The 15,031-nt window shown below is 44.6% G+C and overlaps 1 protein-coding gene across 2 annotated transcripts in view; it reads right to left on the bottom strand.

Moving 5' to 3' along the window:
* Window positions 1-9,643: 9,643 nt before the first annotated feature.
* SNAPC4 (small nuclear RNA activating complex polypeptide 4) overlaps window positions 9,644-15,031 on the bottom strand; it is a 40,720-nt gene continuing 35,332 nt past the window's right edge. For both annotated transcript variants that reach the window (XM_073640107.1, XM_073640108.1), the window contains exon 24: window positions 9,644-10,074. The gene's annotated coding sequence lies outside the window, so the exon portion shown is untranslated. The remainder of the gene's footprint in view (window positions 10,075-15,031) is intronic.

The raw sequence follows: 15,031 nt of genomic DNA, 5'->3' as shown, positions 1-15,031 counted from the left end.
GGACAAAAGGAAGGTAAAACTCAAAACTACCTTCGGGAGAAAAGACGAAACTGTTCTCAACACTACCTTATCCTGACGCAGAATAAGGTAAAGAGCGCTGCAAGAAAGAACCGCCAGCTCCGAACGTCTCCTGATACAAGTGATGGCTATAAGGAAAGCTACCTTATAAGAAAGAAAAAGAGCAGAGATCTCTCTGATTGGCTCAAAAGATGGAGGCTGAAGAGCCTCCAAGACAAGATTCAGGTCCCAAGGGTCCAGAGGGGCCTGATAGGGTGGACTTAACATTTGCCACCCCCTGGAGAAAAGTCTTAACTTGGGGTATAGATGCCAAATCCCTTTGAAACAGAATAGCCAGGGCAGACACCCGACCCTTGAGGGAGTTTAAACCCCAGTCCTGCTACCAATCCAGACTATAAGATGGAAAGCAGTGCTGGCAAGGAAAAAGCTATTGGCGAAGTACTAGTAGACTCACACCAATGAAAATAAGCCCTCCAAGTGCAATGATAGACTCACAAGGAGGACAGCTTCCAGGCTCTAATCATAGTCTGGGTGACTGACTCAGACAGACCTGACACCCTCAAAATCGCAGCCTCAACAGCCATGCTGTCAAATTGAGCGACTGTAAATTTGATGGAAAAGTGAACCCTGGGGAACAAAGTCCAACAGAGCCCACGGGACATCCGCCAGGAGATTGATCACATATTAGACCCTACAAGGCCAGTCTGGAGCAATGAGAATGACTTGAACACCCTATGCCCTGAGAAATCTGGGTAGAAGAGGTAGAGGTGGAAAGAGATAAGGCAGAGAGAACTGGGACCAAGAGATTACCAGGGCGTCTGCTGCGATCACCTGGGGGTCCCGGGATTTTGTCACAATTCTTGGCACCTTGTAATTTAGCCTGGATGCCAATAGATATACAGTACATCCGGTGTACCCCACTGCCGACAGATCTGCCTGAGCTTCTGCAGGTGAAGAGCCCACTCTCCATTGGTAGCTGATGGTGACTTAAAAAGTCTGCCTCCAAGTTGTCTACTGCTGGTATATGAACTGCGGAGATTACAGGAACATTGCCCTCTGCCCACTCCAGAATCCCATGGCTGATGGGCTGTGTGTGCCCCCTTGGTGATTGATATAGGCTACAGCCGTAGAACTGTCTGATTGGCAACCCCTGGACTAAGTGCAGCCAGAAGGACAGCTCTGAGCTCCAGCACGGTGATTGGGAGAAGTTTCTCCTGACTGCTCCAGACCCCTTGGACCGTCAAGTGGTTAGCGCCTAACCTAAGACAGATCTGAGACAGACACTACAATAATCTGAGGAAGCCAGACTCCAGCAGGTGAAGTATAGTCTGCTGGGAAAGAGCCAATTTTATTGCAATAATAGTGTCAGCCTCCAGGTGGCAGCAAACTACACCATGGTTCTGTGTCCCCAAATAAGATGAACAAGTAATGTCATTTGCCTACCTCTGCGGAGTTGGTAAATCGAGAATGAGAATGTTCGGGTGGAGAAAAGGGGTTAGTGAGAGAAAAAGCGTAAGGGAAACACCTGCACTGATGCTGCTAGGTCCGTGGATAAAGGGTCTGGGTCGGTACCGTGCATCACAATGGGAGAGAAGACAGGCCAAACCTGACTGTTGGGGACAGGGGAGCAGTGACAGCGCCCAAGCTAGAGGGAAGGCGGGCAAGCAGAGAAGAATACTCATCTGTCCTGATGGCTTGCAGCTACCAGTCTTCACTCTCTGCTATGTGAAACACTCTGGGGGGCTGGAGGAGCAGAGGCGAGAACCGACTGTTTCAAAAACCTGTAACAAGTGTTATGGTCCTGCTAGTAAACTAGAGGAGACAGGCAGGCACGGCTGATAGACAGGCAGGCAGGCGGGCGGGTGGGTACATGTACTGGGACCTGAGAACTAAACAGAGCGTTACACAAGAATGATCTAAGTTGCACAGATACCTCCATATTGGAGGAGGTGCCTTAAATAGCCAAAGTCCACCGGCCATTAAGAGGAGGGGAGAACGTTAATGCCCTAAGCACAGTGCCCGGGGATCTGCGCACCAAGCGCGCACCCAGGGCTGTGTCAGCGTGGAGAGAGGATGCCGGAGCGGAGCCCTCAGACCGGGGCCTGTGCTGGTAAGAGGATCGGCATCTCTGCCGGGGAATGGTGGCAGGAGGCAGAGACGCCGATGCTACAAGTTGTTCCTGCATCCCCCAATATGAATGGAAACAGCTTAAAATTTGCTTTATTTTGAGCCTCCCCTCTATTAATCCTTTCACTGGTTTACTGCACTTTTCATCTAAGCTTAAGGGGCCAGAGCCTCAAAAAACCGAAAGTGATGGCATATTCTAACAACATGTCGTCACTTTCTGTGATGGGAATAACCCTTTCGTAATCTCATGGTTTTGAGGTTCATTGTGTCTACTTATAATTACTTGGTTGGAATTTGCCATCTAGAGCCAGACGGAAATTCCTCTCTGCCCGGCGGGCATCCTCGGCACAATACTGGTGCTATTTATGGCAGGATATATTTCATCAATGGACGGCATTGTGACAGCCAGGTGGATGCAACAACAAATATAATTTGTTGCAGAAGGTATTTTTAAGTACGTGTAAACAATCACTGCAAAGTTTGGAAACGTTCTGCAACTTTCTGAGATACATATAGCGCTCCCATATGAAGTCATATTATAGAGATGTGAATATGCTCTTATGTGGAGTTCCCCTTTAAAGGGAACCGGTCACATCCTAGCTGCCCTCTACACTGCCCGCATAGCGTTGTTAGTGATGCAACAAGCTGTTTTCAGGAAAATTGTTGCAGCTATAATGATTTTATAACGTTTAATATACTTAGATCCTACCTGCTCATTCAGTCATAGGGGCGTGCTTGTCATATTCAGTCATGGGGGGGGCGCAGCATTTACTCACTGCTGGCGCCGTCCATGTATTTGAATCCTGCTCCTGGCAAGCGCTGATATTGTGGGGCGCAGGCGCACTTGTATATGTCCGGCCGCCTGCGCAGTGAGGCTGTGTGATTACCAGCTTCACAGCACATGCGCGGGGAACATAGTGAGTCATTGCGCATGCGCAGTGACGCTGGTAATCACACAGCCTCACTGTGCATGCGAGGGGAATAGAGTGTCATAGCGCATGCGCAGTGAAGCTGTGTGATTACCAGCTTCACAGCACATGCGCGGGGAACATAGTGAGTCATTGCGCATGCGCAGTGAAGCTGGTGAACACACAGCCTCACTGTGCATGCGAGGGGAATAGAGTGTCATAGCGCATGCGCAGTGAAGCTGTGTAGTTCGCAGCCGCACTGCGCTGACGCTCTATTCCCCGCGCATGCGCAGTTAGGCTGTGTGTTCACCAGCTTCACTGCGCATGCGCAATGACTCACTATGTTCCCCGCGCATGTGCTGTGAAGCTGGTAATCACACAGCTTCACTGCGCATGCGCTATGACACTCTATTCCCCTCGCATGCACAGTGAGGCTGTGTGTTCACCAGCTTCACTGCGCATGCGCCGGGAACATAGCGCTTCATAACGCATGCGCAGTGAAGCTGGTGAACACACAGCCTCACAGCTATATGCATCTCAGAAAGTTGCAGAACTTTTCCAAACTTTGCAGTGATTGTTTACACCTATTAAAAAATACCTTCTGTAAGAAATAATATTTGCAACAATTTTCATGAAAACAGCTTGTTCGTGATGCACAGAAAAAAATCAAATCACTCATAAATCTCTTCATCGTAAGAGGCAGAGAGAACAGATGTCACGTTCGGGAAATCACTTTCCCAGACCTGAAATATAAGGACTAACGCAAGCGAGAAACAGGAAAAGAAAAGAGGAACATGAAAAGCAAAATAAGAGACGAAGTGAGAAAATAGAATGACTCCTTTAATCATATCATTTTCCAGGTACAAAAAATATAAAATATTATATATATATATATATATATATATATATATATATATATATATATATATATATATATATATATATATATATATATATATATATACATATACACACACACAGTATATATTGATATAGAGAGAGAGATATAGAGAGAGACACATATGTATACACACACGTGAACAAAATAAATATATAAATCTTCAGCTCGGTGACGCCGGCCATACTTACGATATATTAAGATAGATACAAGAGCTTTGCTATGGCCCAGGTGCAGACAGACATTGCATCGCTATGGGGTCTACAGCCCAATTAGGGGTTAATGACAGCATAGAGGGGGTCTCGGTCTGTGCACCAAGTCTATGAGGGTGGAAAGTTGCTAACAAAGAACAGCTCTGGTGGACTCCTCTGAATAGGCGCATGCGATGCTAACTTTCCCCTGTAGAGGCCGCTGCAGAGGAAATAATAAAGAGATGGCAACTTCCTATACAAGCGGCTGCCAGCCAGGCGTCTCAGGATCTGCAGCTTTTGTATGAATTGAGTTGCATTTGATGAGAAAACCTCCCCAAAACGGGTTTTCTCATAAAGAACATTTATAGCCTATACACAGCATAGATGATAAATGGATGACTGATGAGGGCCCGACTCCTGAGACCAGCACCAATCATAATAACGGGGGTCCCTGCTCTATTCAATTGTATTGGGGCGATTACCACTCTCATAGTCGGCCCCTCCACCAATCGTGGATTGGTGATGAATGTTGTTTATTGGACAACCCCTTTAAATCAGAACTCCTGGCTATAACTGGTGACTATAAAAGTCCTACTTTACCAGCGTACACTCCCAATTTTTGCAGCTTTTTCTCCTCTACAATAACATCTAAACTGATTTAAGGGAATCCATAAGCACATTTACATAGTAACATAGTCTTCCTTCAACCTTAAAAACTAAGTCCATCTAGTTCAACCCATAGCCTAACATGTTGATCCAGAGGAAGGCAAAAAAAAACATGTGGCAAACACTAAGCTCCACATTGGGGAAAAAAATTCCTTCCCGACTCCATCCGACAATCAGACTAGTTCCCTGGATCAACGCCCTATCAAGGAATCTAGTATATATAACCTGTAATATTATACTTTTTAAGAAAGGCATCCAGGCCCTTCTTAACTGTTAGTAGTGAATCACTCATTACAACATCATGCGGCAGAGAGCTCCATAGTCTCACTGCTCTTACAGTAAAGAATCCCGTCTGTGATTATGATTAAACCTTCTTTACTCCAGACGAAGAAGATGCCCCCTTGTCCCCGTCTCAGGCCTCAGAGTAAAAAGATCAGTAGAAAGGTCTTTGTATTGTCCCCTCATATACTTGTACATAGTAATAAGATCACCCCTAAGCCTTCGTTTTTCCACAGTAAATAACCCCAAGTGTAATAACCTGTCTTGGTATTGCAGACCCCCCAGTCCTCTAATAACCTTGGTCGCTCTTCTCTGCACCCGCTCTAGTTCAGCTATGTCTTTCTTATACACCGGAGACCAGAACTGTACACAGTATTCTAAGTGTGGTCGCACTAGTGACTTGTATAGAGGTAAAATGATGTTCTCCTCATGAGCATCTATGCCTCTTTTAATGCATCCCATTATTTATTTGCCTTTGCAGCAGCAGCCTGACACTGACCACTAAACGTGAGCTTGTCGTCCACCAATACACCCAGGTCTTTTTCAGTGACAGTTTTGCCCAGTGTTTTACAATTAAGCATATAATTATACATTTTATTTCCTCTGCCCAAGTGCATTACCTTACATTTATCCCCATTAAAGCTCATTTGCCATTTATCAGCCCAAGCTTCTAGTTTACATAGATCCTACTGTAATATAAAATTGTCCTCCTCTGTATTGATTACACTGCAGAGTTTAGTGTCATCTGCAATTATTGAAATATTACTCTGTATGCCCCCTACAAGGTCATTAATAAATATGTTAAAAAGAAGGGGGCCCAATACTGACCCCTGTGGTACCCCACTGTTAACGGAGACCCAGTCTGAGTGTTTTCCATTAATAACCACCCTTTGTTTCCTATCACTGAGCCAATTCTTAACCCACATACATATTTTCCTCTATCCCCATTGTTCTCATTTTATGTATCAACCTTTTGTGTGGAACCGTATCAAAAGCTTTTGAAAAGTCCATATACACAACATCCACTGCATTTCCTTGGTCCAGTCCGGAACTTGCCTCCTCATAAAAGCTGATCAGATTAGTTTGACAGGAACGGTCCCTCGTAAACCCATGTTGATATTGGGTCATGAGGTTATTCTTCTTCAGATACTCTATTATAGCATCTCTTAGGAAACCCTCCAGGATTTTACCCACAGTAGAGGTTAAGCTTACCGGCCTATAATCTCCAAGTTCGGTTTTTGTCCCCTTTTTGAATATTGGCACCACATTTGCTATACGCCAGTCCTGTGGTACAGACCCTGTTATTATGGAATCTTTAAAGATTAAAAATAATGGTCTATCTATGGCGTTCCTTAATTCCTGCAGTACTCGTGGGTGTATCCCATCTGGGCCCAGGGATTTGTCACCTTTAGTGATTTTTAGACGCCGCCGTACTTCCTGCTGGGTTAAGCAAGTGACATTTAATGGAGAATTTTAGTTATCACTAATCATGTTTTCTGTCATGCGATTTTCTTGTGTAAATACGGTTGAAAAAAAATCATTTAGCATATTGGCTTTTTCCTCATCCTCATCCACCATTTCACCCAGACTATTTTTAAGGGGGTCAACACTATCATTTTTTAGTTTTTTACTATTTATGTAGTTAATATTTTGGGGTTATTTTTACTTTCTCTGGCAATGATTCTCTCTGCCTCAATCTTTGCTGCCTTGGTTTGGTTTTTACAGAATTGATTTAATTTTCTATATTTATTTAATGCATCATCACTACCTACTTGCTTTAGTTCTCTAAATGCTTTCTTTTTGTCACTTATTGCGCCCCTTACAGCTCTAATTAGCCATAGTGGTTTCCTCCTATTTCTAGCATGTTTATTCCCATAGGGTATATATTGTGCCCAGGTCCTATTCAGGATGCTAATAAATGTCTCCCATTTGCTTTGTGTAGCTTTATGTCTCAGGATATCGTCCCAGTTTATTGCACTAAGATCATCTCTCAACCGTTGGAAATTTGCCTTCCTGAAGTTTAGTGTCCTTGTAACCCCTCTACTACACATCTTATTAAAGGATAAATGAAAACGTTTTATCTTGTGATCACTATTACCCAAGTGACCCCCAACTCATATATTTGATATGCTGTTTGGCCTGTTGGTTAATATTAGGTCTAGCCGTGCCCCCCTCCTTGTTGGGTCCTGAACCAGTTGTGAAAGGTAATTGTCTCTCATAGTTGTCAAAAACCTATTACCTTTGCTTGAACTACAGGTTTCTATTCCCCAATGTATTTCAGGGTAGTTGAAGTCCCCCATAATAATGACTTCTCCTTGAGTCGCTGCTTCATCTATTTGCTTTACGAGGATATTCTCCGCTGCTTCCATTATTTTTGGAGACTTATAACAAAACCCTATCAGTAATTTATTATTTTTTCCCCCTCCCCTTATCTCCACCCACAGGGACTCTACATTTCCATTAGATTCACATATATCCTCCCGCAAGATGAGTTTTAAGGATGATTTTACATATAAACACCCCCCCCCCCCTCGCTTGTTTGTACGGTCATTTCTGAATTAACTACCCAGTCATGGCTCTCGTCCAGCCATCCAGCCACGTCTCAGATATCCCCACCATGTCAAAATTATTTTCCAACAAAATTAATTCTAATTCCTCCATTTTGTTGGTGAGACTTCTGGCATTAGTGTACATGCATTTTATGTATCTTTCTGTACCTCTATTCCGTCTTACTTTATTGACTGTTCTAACCCCACCCCCAATTTCTTTATTTGTGCCCAGGTCACTATCTGCACTATCTTCCCCACTTATGAAATGAATACCCTCCCACCCAATCCCTAGTTTAAACACTCCTCCAACTTTCTAGCCATTTTCTCCCCCAGCACAGCTGTACCCTCCCCACTGAGGTGCAGCCGGTCCCTAGCGTAGAGTCTGTAGCCAACTGAGATGTCGGCCCAGTTCTCCAGGAACCCAAATCCCTCCTTCCTACACCAGTTCTTGAGCCACTTATTTATCTCCCTAATCTCCCATTGCCTCTCTGGCGTGGCACGTGGTACCGATAGTATTTCAGAGAATACCACCTTGGAGGTCCTTGCTTTCAGCTTGCAGCCTAATTCCCTGAAATCATCTTTAAGGACCTTCCGCCTACCTCTAACTTTGTCATTTGTGCCAATGTGCACCATGACCGCTGGGTCCTCACCAGCCCCTCCCAGTAATCTGTCAACCCGATCAGCGATGTGCCGGACTCGAGCGCCAGGTAGGCAGCACACTGTTCGACGATCACTGTCTTTGTGACAGATTGCCCTATCTGTTCCCCTAATAAATGAGTCCCCCACTACCAGCACCTGCCTGGCCTGCCCTGCTCTCCTATTTCCCTCCTTACTGGAGCTGACACTCCTCCGGCTTTCAGTGGACATGCCTTGCTGCAGCAGTGCTACCCCTGTACCGTCACCCCCCTCATCTGCCAACTTTGCAAACTTATTGGGGTGTGCCAGATCAGGACTAGCCTCCCTGGCACTCTTCCCTCTACCCCCCCTTCTAACTGTCACCCAGCTAGCAGCCTCACTGTCCTGCAGCTCCCGACTACCACCCTCCCCCACATCTACCCCAGTGAGCAGCTGCTCAGTGAGCAGCAGACTCCTTTCCATGTTGTCAATGGATCTCAGTGTTGCCAGCTGCTCATTTAGATCCAGTACCTGGGCTTCCAAACGCACAACGTGCACACATCTCACGCAGCAGTATGCAACCCCGACCGGCTGTTCAAGGATTGCATACATGTGGCAAGATGTACACTGGATAGCATTGTCAATAATGGAGCTCATTTCCTAATGGGGATTGCACTAGACAGAAATGTTAAGTAAAAAGAAATGTAAAGAATTAATAAAATACAGACAGCAATTCAGTCCAAAGTCCTCCCTTCCAAACTCCCTGAATCCAAAGTCACTGAAAACCAAGTCACACACTTACTTCCGTTTGCACTTACGCTCCGGTCACACTCAGCTCGTTCACACTCGCTAAGGAAGAAGATTTAAAGAGTTTTTTTTTTTTTTTTTCCTTTTGCAGCAATGCACCCTACAGCTCAATGCACTTCCATATATATGTTCCATGTATATATTTGTACATATATTAATAGTGGAATGGCTGTCTAGGCATTGGTCTCCCAATAAAAACATTACCTTTCTTGTAGAGATCTGATGTACCAGTCATGAGATAAAAATCTAGCATAGAAGCCATATGCAAATCAGGCTGAAAGTGCACTGGGGGCATGGCAATGTACCTGGAAAAAGCTGTCTTAATGCACTGACCCATCCACAGTGCACTTTAAGCCTGATCTGCATATGGCTTCAATACTACAGTAGATTTCTCATGACTGGTACATCGGATCTCTACAAGAAAGGTATTGTTTTGATTGGGGGACAAGCACCTACACATTCATACTACTTTTAAGTCTTTAAATTTTCTTTAAAGAATAGTTTCAATTGGTTTTTCTATCTGACATCTGTCCATAATGGAACTGCATCTGATTAATGGAGTTAAAGACTTACATTGACGCTCAATGAACACAATACTAATCTATTAACAATTACAAGATCAGACAGGAGCATAGACATATACAGAAAAAAGGAAATTAAATATTAGGAAGTGACGTTACATAAAACGGTGGAAGAGTCCATCTCTGAATGATTCACCAGACCCCGTTATGTCCCTGCGGCCCGGTTTGTGCTCCATCTTACATGTACCTAATGCAGGTTATCTATACATGACTTGGCGGGATTCTTCTGGTTACAGTTTTACCCCCAAAACCGTGTCCCCTCCACTATGAGTATGTGACACAAGGGCCTGCAAAGGGTCCCTGAATATCAATCAATTATCCAGACGGGTTAGCGAGAGCGCGATCCGTGTGCTCCTGTCTGACTCGCTTGTAACATTGACTTCTCCGTGATGTCCTTCATAAGCTTCAGCGGCTGGATACTTTATCCCGATAGGTCTGCAATGCAAAAAAAAAGAAAAATAGAATATATTTGTGTAAGACATCAGAGATCTCGGATATGAAAGGTCAGCGTAAGAACGGAATAAACCCATGGAGTAATGGAACCAGTATTTGCACACAGAAAGGTTTTGTGTCCTTCATGGGGGTTATTCCACCAAACACAAAATCGATAAGTACAACCCGACCCAGCTAGTGTCAGCAAGTCTTCCCGGGTGCCTGTGTTATAGGATTATTCACAGACCCAAAGAAGTGTGCAGGAACTGTAATATGGCCATGTGCATCATGGCTGAGAAAAAGGGAGTCAGCTCCGCACCGGAAGATGCCCGGAAAAAAAAATATAAAAGGGATCACAGTGTGGAATCAGTACTAAAGTCACTATCTATATCACAGAATAAAGAATGATAAAGTGATGCCATACATTAGAGATAATACACTAGATGGAGAAACATATGAGCCCCCTCCACCTACAGGAGCTTTTCTGACCTCCCATCCTACACCCATAGACATAACATGGAGTCGCCCCTCTGCAGATATAACGGCTCCCGCTTTTCTGGGAAGGTTTTCTACAAGATTTTGGAGGAGTCTGTGGGAATTTTTGCCCCTTCATCCAGAAGAGCATTTGTGAGGTCAGACCCTGATGTTGGGGGGGAGGCCGGGGTCACAATCTCTGCTCTTGGATGGGGCTGAAGTCCGGGCTCTGTGCGGCCGCTCATGTAATCCCCCCCATGTCTGTATGGACCTTGTGTACTGGGCGCAGTCATGGGGAACAGAAAAAAGGCCTTTCCCAAACTGTTCCCACAAAGCTGGAAGCTACAATTATCCACAATGTCTTGTGCTGAAGCATTAAGATTTCCCTTCACTCTGGGCGGTAGACTTCTCCATGAGAATTTCTCACAACTTTACTCACTTCCTAACCTTTCCCCATCTAACTTCCCCATTAGGGATAATCTCATTAGTTCCTTTCTGGATTCTTGCCACTTACCCACTGTTCCTACATCGTTAAATACTCATATCACAGAGGAAGAAATCAAAGATATAATACACCATCAGCCAATTACAAAAACACCGGGGCCAGACGGCTTACCCTACTTATATATTACTGGATGAACTACTACCCACTCTGAGGTCACTTTTTAATTCCTTCCTAAAGGGGTCTCTTGTTCTTGAATCTATGCTACACTCAAATTATCTGTCATGTGCCGGGAAAAATGCAGGCTCAGTGCCGGGAAAAATGCAGGCTCAGCGCCGGGAAAAATGCAGGCTCAGCGCCGGGAAAAATGCAGGCTCAGCGCCGGGAAAAATGCAGGCTCAGCGCCGGGAAAAATGCAGGCTCAGCGCCGGGAAAAATGCAGGCTCAGCGCCGGGAAAAATGCAGGCTCAGCGCCGGGAAAAATGCAGGCTCAGCGCCGGGAAAAATGCAGGCTCAGCGCCGGGAAAAATGCAGGCTCAGCGCCGGGAAAAATGCAGGCTCAGCGCCGGAGCCCGCGTCAAAGGGAGGGAGGCGGCCTATGACATACCTAAACCAGGTAAAGCTAGACTAGACTGTAAGAATTACAGGCTTATAGCCCTCCTTAACTCAGTCGTTAAAATACTTACTAAACTACTTGCAGTTAATATGAACCTTTATCTATCTTTCCCTATCCATAAGGATCAGATAGGTTTTATTCCATTCAGACAAGGAGGCAACAACATCAGAAGAGCAGTTGATCTTATAGACAGTCAAAAAATCCAAAAAAACCTACTCTCCTGTTAAGCTTAGACGCTGAAAAGGCGTTTGACCATCTCAGCTGGCCATTTATGCTTAAAACTCTTGAGGTCTATGGTATAAAAAGTCCCTTTCTAAAGGCTATTGAAGGTCTGTACTCCAAGCCCTCTGCAACAATTAGACTCTCCCAAACCATTCATAATGAAGAACGATACCAGACAAGGGTGCCCATTACGTTCACTGCTCTTCGTGTTATGTATTGATCCCCTCGCTGCGGCTATTAGATCAAATCCAGACATTAAAAGGAGTTCAGATCAAGGATACAGAATTTAAACTTTTCCTTTTCGCAGATGACATCCTTGTAACTCTCGCCAATCCTCACCTTTCCCTCTCCAATCTACACTCCATTTCATCAGAGTTTGATACCTTGTCAGGCTACAAAACAAACACCGAAAGCGGAAGCGCTCCCAAAAAAATAGACCAGATCCCTAACTGAATCTTCCCCGTAATCTCTTTAAAATACCATTGGAAAGGCACCACTCTTAAATATTTAGGAATCAAAGAAGTTGTCCACTACTAGGACAACCCCTTCTCATACCCCCTGCATGGCCCCAATAAAATAAAAAAGCTTATACTCGCATCCTGTGCTGGCGCTGTTCCAGCGGTGACGGCACTTGAAGTCCCGAGGCTCTTGTGACATGTGAGGCAGACACCCAATCAGCGCTGGCATCACTGTCTTCGTTCAAATCGAACATGAAGAGGAAATCAGAGATCAGCTGCAGCCCGGACTTCCACTTCATGTTCAATTCGACAGAAGGAGGGACAGTGACGCCAGCGCTGATTGGGTATCTGGCTCACGTGTCACAACAACCGCACGAGAGCTTCGGGACTTCGAGTGCCGACACCGCTGGAACAGCTTTTTTATTTTATTGGGGTCATGCAGGGGGTATGAGAAGGGGTTGTCCTAGTAGTGGACAACCTCTTTAATCTTACGCCTTCATTTTCAACCCTCTATCACTATATAAAGAAATTTGTTCCCTCTTGACGAGATGGATATCTCTACACTTATCCCTATTTGGTTGTATCTCAGCGATAAAAATGACCAATTCTTCCAAAATTATTTTACTTGTTTGAAACCCTACCCATACATATTCCACAAAACCCTACCCATACATGTCCCACTCAGAGATTCAGGGTCACCACTACAGGCAGCCACTCAGATGCATATGGGCAGGAAAACAGCACAGAATCCCAAAGTCAACCCCGCTGAATGGCAAAGACACGGGAGCCCCTCACTTTATCCATTATTACTGGGCTATTCATCTAAGCAGAATCCCGGCATGGTCATCTTATCCTGCTTACACGAAATGGATGGAAATTGAAAAACTTTTTCTTGTCCCAGCCCACCCTAACTGTTTGATATGGAATGGGTCTTCTAATCCCCCTTCAAACGAACTCCTGGGCCCAATGAATCTCACAAGATACATCCAAAGGACTTGCTCTAAAAAATGTAAATGGTCATCCACAAACTCACCCCCCATTACATCCTTCCTATTCCACCCAAATTTCCCTGAAAGCCTGACACCCTCATTGACGGGTATATGGGCTCACACTGGTCTGCTTAATTTTGCAGACATAATTAACTATAAAACAAGGACTTTGCTCTCTCATGAGGAGATGAAATCTAAATTATCCGTTGATATGCTCTCGTTATTCCAATACATTAAGATCAGGCATTTTTCTTCATCCCTATTCCATAGTTTACGGGCTTCTATCCCAACACCTTTTGAAAGACTTTGTAGAAACAGTCCCTCAAACAAAGGCTTAATCTCTGATGTATATAATACAGTATTATACAAAACCCCAATGGAAATCCTTTGACTAGACATCCGTATATACTCAAGTGGGAAAGTTATCTGGGGAGAAGCCTAAGTGAGGCTGATCGGAGATTTGTCTGGTCAAGAGCAACCATTTCGGCATCCTGTACCACTGACAAAGAACCAATACAAGATCCTCCACTTCTGGTACCACACTCCCGAGCTTCTACATACATTAGATCCATCCATTCTCCCTTGTGTTGGAGATGTGCCTTGTCGAGAGGATCCATCTTTCACCTATTCTGGGAATGCTCCTGATAAGAACATTCTGGACAAATGTACAAACTCTGATTAAACAGATCTTTATTCTAGACCCATCACTAAAACCTCAGCTCTTCTTACTTAATGTCTTTCCACAGAATATATCCAGGAGAACTATTAGACTTCTACACATATTGACGGCTGCAAAATGTTTAATAGCTTCTCATTGGAAACAAACCGCTCCCCTGTCTAGATCTCACCTATATACTAGGATCAAAGGTATCAGAAATTTTGAATATCGCACTGCTTCGATGAAACGGTCGAGAGATTCAACCGCATTTGGTCCCCTTGGGACACCTTCTGGATACTTCTGAATATTTAAGAACCCCGTTTACAGAGTCCCTCATTTTCCCTCCCTCTCCATCTCCTATACTTATCCCTTCCCTCCCTTTCTATTGTAAGTCTTGTGTGTCTTTTCAGATTGTTAGATGTATAATTAATTTGAATATCATTATAATCTGCTAAATATCTATCACTGATCTCGTTTATTTTGTTTTCATTGTAACCTGTTAATTTGCACCCCCCCCCCCCCCCAAGTCTATTACTTGTAAAGTATGAAAATTTTTCAATAAAAATTAAAATGATAAAAAAAAATTCTCTTCACTTGAACTAAGGGGCTGAGACTGAACCCTAATAACATGCCCATAGTATTGTCCCAGCGGGGGCGCAGTTTTTGTGCTGATGTTATACCAGAGGAGGTCTGGACTCTGCAGTTATGGAGTCAGCAGAGCGGTGGTGACTTTTCTGCCCTCTGCTCCTCAGCACTCAGCCCCCCACTCTGTAACATTACGGGGTCTCCACTTCGTGGTTGAGTTGCTGCGGTTCCTTCCACTTCTCAATAATATCACTCACAGGTGATGGGGGAAGATTCAGGAGGAGAAATGTAATGAACGGATTTGTTACCCCGGTGGCTCCTATTACAGGACCGTGCTGGTATCAGGGAGCTCTGCACCACCGGCCACTCTGTCACGTTAGTAAAGGCAGGTGGCATGGCGGGGGGCCGAATGTTATACACCGGGGAGTAAAAGGCCAGATGCTATACACCAGAGGATGAACGGCCGAATGTTATACACCGGGGGGTAAAAGGCCAGATGCTATACACCAGAGGATG

This window comes from Phyllobates terribilis, unplaced genomic scaffold, assembly GCF_046119375.1.
Source record: "Phyllobates terribilis strain yellow unplaced genomic scaffold, ASM4611937v1 Scaffold_7__3_contigs__length_470593459, whole genome shotgun sequence".
In the NCBI taxonomy this organism is placed as follows: Eukaryota; Metazoa; Chordata; class Amphibia; order Anura; family Dendrobatidae; genus Phyllobates; species Phyllobates terribilis.
This window is presented reverse-complemented; position numbering and strand designations above follow the sequence as displayed.